Source organism: Passer domesticus, chromosome 2 (assembly GCF_036417665.1).
Source record: "Passer domesticus isolate bPasDom1 chromosome 2, bPasDom1.hap1, whole genome shotgun sequence".
NCBI lineage: Eukaryota > Metazoa > Chordata > Aves > Passeriformes > Passeridae > Passer > Passer domesticus.
Window position 1 is genome coordinate 117046710 of NC_087475.1, and position 9802 is coordinate 117056511.

At 43.4% G+C, this 9802-nt stretch overlaps 1 protein-coding gene across 7 annotated transcripts in view; it reads left to right on the forward strand.

The window, feature by feature from the left end:
• Positions 1-9802, forward strand: part of NRIP1 (nuclear receptor interacting protein 1) — a 102579-nt gene that overhangs the window by 29371 nt on the left and 63406 nt on the right. For 2 of the 7 annotated variants that reach the window (XM_064410897.1, XM_064410901.1), the window contains exons 1-2: positions 104-250; positions 6936-7012. The gene's annotated coding sequence lies outside the window, so the exon portion shown is untranslated. Of the gene's footprint in view, positions 1-103; positions 251-344; positions 493-993; positions 1124-6935; positions 7013-9802 lie in introns of those variants that run through there. The other 5 variants (XM_064410900.1, XM_064410904.1, XM_064410899.1 and 2 more) reach the window with 3 other exon arrangements.

Below are 9802 nucleotides of genomic sequence, written 5' to 3' on the forward strand. Positions count from 1 at the left end.
GCGGGGGGCGCATCCCTGCATGCCCGCATCCCGCCTGCCTCCTGCCGGGAGGGTACCAAAGGGTTAAGAAACTTGGCTGGAGAGATGAATGGCGCGGCGCGGGGAGGGGCCGGGCTGCGCCGCGGCGGGCGAGGTGGAAGGCGGAGAGGGAGGATCGCGGCTGCGGGTTAGGCTTTGAAAGTCAGCCTCGCAGGCATTGCAGCAGAGCCCCGAGCCGCGGAGAGCAGCGCAGCGGAGCTCGGCTCGCCCTGTATGTGCGCGGGGATGCGCGGCGCGGGGGGGACGCGCGGACCCGGGGGTGGCGGGAGGCGGCGCGTCCTGCCCTGTCCAGCCCCGTCCTGTCCTCCCGCCGCGGGGACCCGTCCGCCCGCCCCGGCTCCGGCAGCCGCCGCTCCCCCGGAGCTCAGCGCCGGGACCGGCAGCGGGGCTGCGGCCGGAGCGGCTCCGAGCGGCTCGGGCAGCCCGCCCGGCAGGAGCCGCGGCGGCTGCGGGGTGAGTGCGGCGCTGTTCCGCCGGGGAAATGGCCGAGCGGGGCGGGCCGGGCCGGGGCCGCGCTGCTGCCGGGCGGCGGCACCGGGGAACAATGCCGGGGTGAGCCCGGCGCGGCGGCCGCGGCACCCCCGGTGTGGGCGGAAAGTTTGCCTGGCCGCGGTGGGTTTGGGGGAGCCGCCGGAACGGAAAAGTTACTAGTCCGTCCCCCCCGGGAGCCGCGAGTGTTCCGGCGAGCGCACGGCCGGGCCCCCTTTATCGCGGGGAGCCCGCGCCGCCCCTCGCGGAGCGAGCGAGCCCCGCTCGGTGCGCAGCGGCTGCGGCGGCGCGGGCGCTCGGCCTCGCTGCCGGAGCTGCGGGCAAGGCCACGCCGCCCCCGCCGCCTGCCCGGCCCTGGCGCTGCCCGCCCGCCGCCACCTGCGGGCCCGCCGCCAGCCCGGGGCTGCCGCCGCCGTCCCCGCTCGGCCGCGGCTCGGGCTCGGCTCCCTGCGCCCCCCAAAGATGCCTTCTCATCGCTTCGCGCTCCTTAGGGACGTCGCTGTTTCCCTTCTAGACTAAAGGTTACTTTTCCAGACGTTGTGCCTTTTTTTTTTTTTTTTTTTTTTTTTTGGCGTGTCCCCGAAGCCCTCTAAAGGTGAATTTTAAAATTTTTTCTTCCTCCCACTTCCACCCTTCGTTTTTCCCTGCAGAACGTGTTGTTTGAGGCTCTTCTTTCGAAGTGTCAGTGGGTGATTAAGTTGGAAGGTAGTGAAACCTAAGGAAACGTAGCGTAGGCAAAACGGGGGCAGCGTTGTAGCGAGCAGACAGCCTTATGTATGTGCTGCACCTTTCTTCTTCTGTCTTTCTATCCTGGTGATTTACTGGGCTTTTGGTTTAAAGAAGGATTCAGATAAAGTGCTTGACACATGTTGAAGGTGTTGGAAAAAAAACCAGTGGGATTTCTGGCTTTGGGATTATGTTGTTGTTAAGAAGGCTGAAGTGGAAGTTGTCCTCTTTTGCCTCATCTCTCTGGAATCTGGAGACTATATTATTCCTTGTTTTATTTTGAGGGGACCTGCTGCAGTGTCAGACAGCTCACAGGCTGATTAGAATTTAACTGAGTCATGGCACTATAAATGTTCAGAGATACCGTAAAGCTTTATTTAACAAAGAGTGCGAATCCAATCTGCGAAGACCTGTGGGGAGGAAGCAGTCACTTGTGGAAAGGGGGTGGTGTATTCCTGAGCGAGTAGGGAACATTTTCTTTAAGACACAAATGCGATTTACTGCTTCTAGGGCTGACTGAGCACATGAGAGAGTGACACATTAAGATGCCAGATGACAAAAGCTCTCTGAGCTGAGGGTATCTTGTGGCTGGGATCACATTTAATGGCATCTGAGTAATTCTGCTCTATGGGCATCAGTAGCTAACATCTTGGAAAGCAGAAGTTCTCATCAAGAACACTGTTCAGGCAGCTTTGGGATTTTGTTGTCTGAGGCAGCTGTGTTCCCAAACTTGTGGTTGAGAAGTTTGGATTGTTGTTCTGTCAGTGCTCTCCTGAGGTAGAGTTGACGTGGACTCCAAAGCAAGACTGAGTTAGGCGTGATTGAAAAGCGTATGTAAGGGTGTTTGTGTTCTGAGTTCCATGGAGGAGGTGGGGAGTAGTGACTGCTTGTTTTGGGCAGGGGTGAAATCTGACCTGCTGCTGGACTGGCCTGTGCCTCTGGGTTATCTAATGAGCAAGAACTATCAATGGCTTTCAGGTTTTGTAGGCCATGCATGCACAGAATACAACATGCAGTCGAATGCCAAACCATGCTGGATTGAGGTTTTTGGGGTTTTTTCTCTTTTAGTCTTTTGGCAGAAAATTGCGGGTAAAAACATCTTCTTCTTTGCTTCCCATGCTTGTTTCTTTTTCTAAAGTGAATGATGTGCTAACCAAAATTTACGATAGTCATAAAAACTATGTTGATAAAGAAGCAAAAGTAAATAATGGTATTATATTGTAAACTTAAAAGGGTGATCTAATCACTGGCTGTATCACCTGCAGTGTTTGGGGTAAATTTGTCCTGTAAAAGGCATCAAGAAAAACTTCAAGTGGTTCAGTTAACTCAAACATGAATTAACTTTATGATGCTCGTATGATGTTTGCCTGCAGTTTTGCTTATTGCATGATTTGCTTTAAAGAATTGATGAAGTCTTGCTTGCTTAAAGCTTATTTTGTCTCTTCAGAGCAAACTTTCTTTTTCAGGCTTTGAACATTGGCAAAAAGTTTATATAGTGCCAGCTTTATTATCAGTAGCAGTGAGAGCACTGTTAACTTTACCAGCAACAATGCGGGACATGGCTACAATAAAAGATAAACCCTGTTTTGCACTGTGCAGAGCACATGTATAAACTTGCTCAAGGCAAAGCCAGGGAGTTGCATTTCCCCCAGTCAGCTGTCCTGCTCTAAGGCTGTGCTTGACACCTCCTTGCAGAGCTATCAGAGAAGACAGGAAGACCATAAGATCTCTGAATTATTATTTTAGAATAGTCTTCAGAGCTTGCCTGTATCTCGAACCCCAAAAGTCTTGTGGGTGTTTCTTTTTCCTGTATGTGAATGTGGAGGGGGTCCAGAAGAGAGCCTGGGGAAGTGTGGGGTTCCCAGCTGGGTGCCTGGTTTGGGGGCACAAGCCCCTTTTCCATGGGGGGCTTTGGTGGCCGCCCTCCCATGCATGGGGCCTGCAGGCAGGGCAGGGCTCTGCCACCTGCTGAGTGATAGGTTGGGTGATGAGCAGGAGGCAGGGTTAATAGGATAGCTATCCTATGGATTAAAACATTTCAACACCCTTTTGGGACAAGAAGTGCAAAGTTTGAAGTATAAATCATTGCTGCTGAGGAGGGCGGGTAATGGCAAGCAAGCAGAAAGGTATGTAGGTAGGGAATGAAGTCTGAGCAAGAGGAGAAGGTGTGAAAGAATACGCATAAATGTATAAAAAAATAGAAAGCATAAATTTGACAGTCTGTCTAAACAGCCTTGAACTAAAGACAAAAAGGTTAATGGTAACAGCATTTGTGGTTTGCTCTTTCTTCCTGCCAACAGGCCAAAACGATAAGAACAGTAATTCTGAGCTGTGCTGGCCTGCCTGCAGCACACAGGGGGAGAGCTGGGGGGAAGTGTTTAGCAGGGTTGTGGCATTGCTTTTCCACATTTTGGTGTTAGGGATTCACTAGCTGCGTTGGAAGAGACTGAATTAGAAAACAGCATACAAGGGTTGGCACCCAGTACTTCTGGGTGAACGTCTGGGTTCACGTGAAAACTCATGTGTTTCCCAGTGGGAAGATATTCCTTGGGAAAAGTGGGCAGAGGGACTCTTTTGGTAAAGATGAATGCCTGCTCTTTAGGGTTTCTGGATTATTTATTTCAAATACTTGGAAATGCTAGCAGACCTATTTAGCACTTGAAAGAATTAATTTGGTAATTTATTTGGCTGTCTGTTGCAGGTCACTTGGCTTGATGGTTGAAGAAAGAGAATAGAAACTAAAACTCATGTAAATAAATATTCATGTGTAGAAAGGGGAAGAAGCAGTTGCTAGACATCTTAGCTTGGGTCAAACCCCTCCTGGCATAGTCTTCTCATACTTAAATTGTTATTGGAGCTCATTGCTCTTGTTTAATTGCCTGTCTTGAGTGAAATTTTGTTTTCATACCACTTATTTCTAAATTGCCTTCAGCAGAGGAAAACCAGTGTTGCTTGTAGACTAAATCAGATTAAAAGCAGAAGCTACAGATCTTCTGTTTTAGTCAGTGGTTTCTAAGACTGAGTTTAATGTAGGAGAGAAACTCGGTGTTGGGAAAGACTTCTGAGAGGATGATCTTCCTCCTCTCCAGAAAGGAAGTTGTGAGGGAGTCCTTGCAAAGAGATCAGGTGCTAGATGTGTTCCCGTCTTGGATGAAACTATTATTTGAAAACAAATAAGGGAGTATTTAATTTGCCCAAAAAATAGTCCGTGAAGTTTAGTGTTGAAATGTAGCCAAGCAGTATATCTTGCTCACAGATGAACTGTATTTTTGTTCTCATTGGTCTTAGAGTTGGTATTGTTTGGATTTTTTTTCCATGGCAAACTTTTAAGATTCATCTCTACCTGCTTTCTGCTTCTTCTCTGTGCCCCATCCCACTGTGAAAAGAGAGAGGGAAGGTGAACTGAAAAGGCCTTTTCAGTGATGTCAAAAGCAAGGCTTGCCTCAGATGTAAAAAGAAATGACAGTTCTTGCCCTAGGAGATGGCCTTGTTGGTGGTGTTCGTGTTACCATCTATCCTGCATTTGGTAGTCCATGAAACAACACAAATCAACATTCCAAAAACTATACAGTGTGTAAAGCGAGTGGTTCAGATGCAAAGAGTTTGGGAATAGAATATTATTCTAGAAAAGTTTTTTTTCCTCCTCAATATTTAAATCACACTGAAGAAATACGGATTTTTTTTCCCCAGAAATAACAAATTCTGTTGTTGTCTTTTCACTGAACTCTCTTAAACCTTTTTTTGTCACTTGGAATAATTCAAAAAAGACTGTTGAATGCTGACTAAAAGGAAATCACATCTATACATTGAACCTTCATGGCAGTACTGCATGGAGTGTGTTTTTGTGTCTTGTTCTGTGTTTTTCCCTATTACGTGGCAATCTCTCTTCTCCTGGAAGTAAGAATGACTAAATTCACTCACTTGTCAGTGGTGAAAAACGTTTTGTCTACATCTGTAGTACAGAGCAGTAATACTGAAATTGACTATTTTTCTCAAATTCTGGTGCCTTGTTTTTTTAATAGCGCTACTTTCTTCTGCTCTTTGGGACCTCATGTCCTGTTTTTCATTGTCTACAAAAGATTCCACATCCAGCTTATTTACCCTTCCAGTAAAATGGATTTGAGAAGGCTTTGAACTGTGTTTATTTTGTCACTTTACCTCTCATTTCTCTGTTAATGTTTATTGTGATGGTAGATCTTTCTTCACCCTCTTTGTGAATACAAATTTTGAGGACTGTGCCCCTTCTGTGGTGCAACTTGCCTTTTCATTTTGTTATGTATATGGAAGAAGGATTTAAAATATTGTCTGCATGTAATTCCAGGGTATTTACTTATTTTCAGCTTAATTTGCTCTGTTGGGCATCTTTTGTTGGGTCTTGGTGCTGGCAGTAGTCCAGCATGCTGCTGTTATTTCATGTCACTGAAAGCTTTGAATAGGTGTTTTTTTGGATGATGACCCATTGATCAACACCTGTATCTTCTTTCCTGGTTAGCAAGCACATCGCAGTGGTCAGAGTTAGATGTTTTCTCTAATCTGGCTTGGATCCAAGTGGTTTTGTGGAGGGAGAAATGCTCAGATGTGCTCCCAGCACACACATTTCCCACTCTTCCCCCTCTATCCTACCCACCTAGACCCACCTGTGGAGTCCTCAGTGCTTGAGGAATTCTGTGTTTAAAAAGCTTTTGTATGGTGGTTTGGTTTTTTTTTTTTTGTTTTGGTTTGGGTTTTTTTGGTTTTTTTTTGTTTGTTTGGGTTTTTTTTTTGTGGGAGCAGAGGCTAAAGGTGTTGAAATAAGAAGAGGAACTCTCCCATCGCCAACCAGAAAGAGAGAGGGGAAAGTTCAGCTTAGTGGTGGAGAAAGTATCTTCTTTTTAAATTTTTGAGTGTATTTTATTGTATCTAAAGTTGACTCTGTGCATAATAAGCTTACTGCTTTGGTGATAACCAAAAAAAGACCTTTAGTAGAGAGGCTTGTTACAACAACAAGGCTGAAATAGCAGAAATAAGAATGATCTAGGCTAGCTCTAAGTTTGCAACCTTAAGCAAAATTTCACTTAAGAATAATGGACAAATGTTGAGAAGAACTTCTAAGGTTGGGATTGTAATGGAAAACATTCTTTAAAATAAAATAGTGTTGTGTTATATACTGTTCTTAAATCTCTCAAAACCAAATATTACAATTTATGCTGTTTTATTTTTTTTTCTAACTAATTTTGTTGCATTTAGCATTGCACTCACCTGTTATACTATACTCTTTTCTTTTCCTTGTGTATATGCAAATTAATAGAGGCTCTTTAGAAACTGATTTTGATGTTCATGGGTGCAAGTTTGAAGCGTTAAGCAGTAACCACTACATAGGAAGGAGGGTTTTCATGTCACAGCTGTTTTTTGAATGAAAGGAAGGAAAAGAGGATTCTGGCTTAGAGTTGAATGTGGATTTTGTTCAAGACAACATGAGTTATTTCTACTGGTTTTACTCGTGGTTCTGTCTGGAAGATTTTGATTTCTGAAGTTTGGAACTACATTGTTCTTCTGGTGTGAAAATGTTATTTGCAGCTTGTACTAAACAAAATAAAGCATTGCTCTCTGTTACACCAACTGTAAGAAAACAGATCAAGGCGTATTAGGTAGGAAAGAATGATTTGCAGAATTTCATGGGGGATTTCTGCTGTTCTTTTCAGATCCAGCATGAAATTTTTGAGGAAGACAATCCTTGGACTCCTGAAGGAAGAGCTTTCCTAATGGAATCACATTCAAGGTAAAAAATTTGTTTGGGTTGTTTACCTTGTCTCTTTCGTTTGGGGTTTGTTTTGTGTCTTGACAAAGCTGTCAGAAAGCTGTGTGCCCTGTATAAGCCTTTTAGGATTATAATATGTTTTGAAGTGATAAATGCTCAAGTTAATCCTTCTCTTTTACTGTAAGAGTTGGGGGTTTTTTTAATATGTGTGCTGATTAAAGAAAAATACGTATTTTTGTAACGTCTGAACTTTCTGTGTGTAATTTGCTGTTAAGTTCTGAAGATTTAGCCCACCTGTTTGGGAGGTAGCTAAATAGTGAAGAACTTGATTTACATATAATTTCAGAGTGAAAGAGAAGATTAAATAACACTTTCTGTGTTACCATCTCTCTTATTTTTTAAATAAAACAGATCCAAATTGAGCTTGTGTGGCAAGGGACCATCACAGTAAAATCATTATTAGATATTACGTTACAATGGCTTGTAGACATTTAGCATCGCTGTCATTTTGTTTGGATCTGCTCCCTTGCTTCCCATTTCCTAAATCCTATTTTTCTTTGATACCAGGGAATAATTCCCCGAGTGTTGTCCAGTGATTGCTTATGTATATGCACTTTGGTTTGTGAGTCATTTTATTCACTTGAGTAGCCCCACTGTCCTCAGTGGGCCTACATGCGTGCCTAAGAACTTGAGAATGCTGATGAGCATAAAGAATACAATTTGGGCATGTAATGGTTGACAAGCAGTTGTTGTTTTGTTTCTTGTCTCTCTTAGGACTCATTTGCATTGCCTCCAGTGGCAACTTTTGTGAGCATTAGTAGGGAAGGTCTAGAAGCTGGAGGCAGTCATACCAAATCCCAGCCTGCAGAGCTTTCTTGTATCCACTGTAATGACACAGATTGCAGATGCAAGGATATATTTTTCTCTTATTTTAAATAAATCCATGCGTTGCTTGACTTTGCTCAAATACAACATTGGTCTGTGTAGTGCTGTTTGAGCATCGCCAACACAACAGAATATAGCCAAGTGAAATCATTAGAAAATATATACACTTCCTAAATTGTAGGGATTTGGATTTAACCAGAATCAGTGCTTTGGAAATAACCAGAAATTGACATTATAAATCCGTTTTTTCCTCTCACAATGTTTTTTTCTATTTAACTTTTCAAAAAAAGAAGTTGAATGTTGCTGTAGTGCATCTTGTAGTTGTCTGAGCAATTGTATTTAGAGAAAAGTAAATGGTATTACTTGCTGGTCTCAGAATCAGTAAGTCAGGCACTTTGGAATTAAAACATAATTAATTAATTAGCAATTTAAAACTGGAGAATTGTTGTGATCAGCAGCAGATGGTCTCTTATACAGCTTTAATAGAACTTAGTAGACAGTGGCTTTTGTGGCAACAAGCCTTTTGAAATCTCTCACATCTTCAAAGTAATTCAGAGCTTTGGTTCAAGATTGTTTCCCCTTTGTAAAAGGAGTTCTATATAATCAGAGTTGCAGAAGCATAAATTCTAAAGAAGGATGTTGCACCAAGTGTTCAACTTGTCAGTAAGGTGGTTAAGCTAAAGATTTGGGAACATGTTTGTCAGTGTACACATGGCTGATAATCCCCACACAGTTTGCATTCTGTTTCTAACCTGTATTATAAAGCAGTTATGGGCAGTCATTGTTGTTTTTTTTTGGAGTGGGGAATAGGTTTGTTTACTAGTTATAGACGTTAATTGTGGAATACCAAGCTTGGTATACCAAGCTTGCTTGCATACATAAATAGCTTTGTTGTGGAGTCCAGTAGTGTCTTGATCAGAGGTTTGTTATTGTCACTGGGATTAGAGTTCTTGTTTAAGTCAAGTCAGAGTTCTGGACCCTTAGGGTAGACTTTCTCTGAAAGAGTACTGCTTTAAAAACATTTCTGCTGGTCTTGTTGATGCTGTGTAACCTTTGTGAATTAAGAGATGGAGCAGAAGGCAGCCATGCTTTAGTTGAGCTTGCATGAAAGGAAAAGTTTGTAGCTAGAATGAATAAATTATGTCTTTGTTTAAGTCTGTGCAAGTCTGAGAAACTTCAAAGGATGCAACTCACCTGGAGATGCATATGAGAATTACATACTCATAGTAAGTGTAAGTATCTTGTCAAAAGAACAAGATGGTGACTCAGTGTGAGGAGGGTTGGCAGAGGCAGCCTTTAATTGAGCAAAAATTGGTCACTGTAAACCAATTATGTCTTGTTTTTAATGATGGCTTTCAGAGAACAGCAAATGAGTGCAGTATGATCTTGGCTGATAGCATGTGCTTTTCTTGTTGCATATAAACCCAGAAGCCTGAGGATATGAAGTTGCTTGCAGAAGTTTCACTTTTTTTTTTTTCCTTCACCCTCCTCTAAAGAGGAAAAGGTAGGCTATGCCAGTGGAAGAAACTGCACTTTTTTGTTGTTAAACTGATCAGTGTTTGAACATATTTTGTCTTTGAGGACTAACACAGGGGTTGGTAACTTGCAAGGTGGAGAAGCATCCCTCACTCTTTCTGTAGCATGGCATTCAATATTAAAAGCAAACTTTTAGGTTTAACATATTTGAACTTGTACTAGATAGGGTTAATAGGCTAGAACAAAAGGTCAAAGCATAAGGCATTAGGCTTAATTAAGGGAGAGCAAGAGTGGCGGGAGTATGTGACAGTTAAATGGGTTTCCCACAGACTAATGTCTGTTACAGTGCAACCATGCCTCAACTTAAGTGGGTTATTTTGTGCAAAGGGCAGCCTCGATTAGCAGTTTGACATGCCAGACGTTTCTGGCCAATCCCATCTGTTTTGGAGG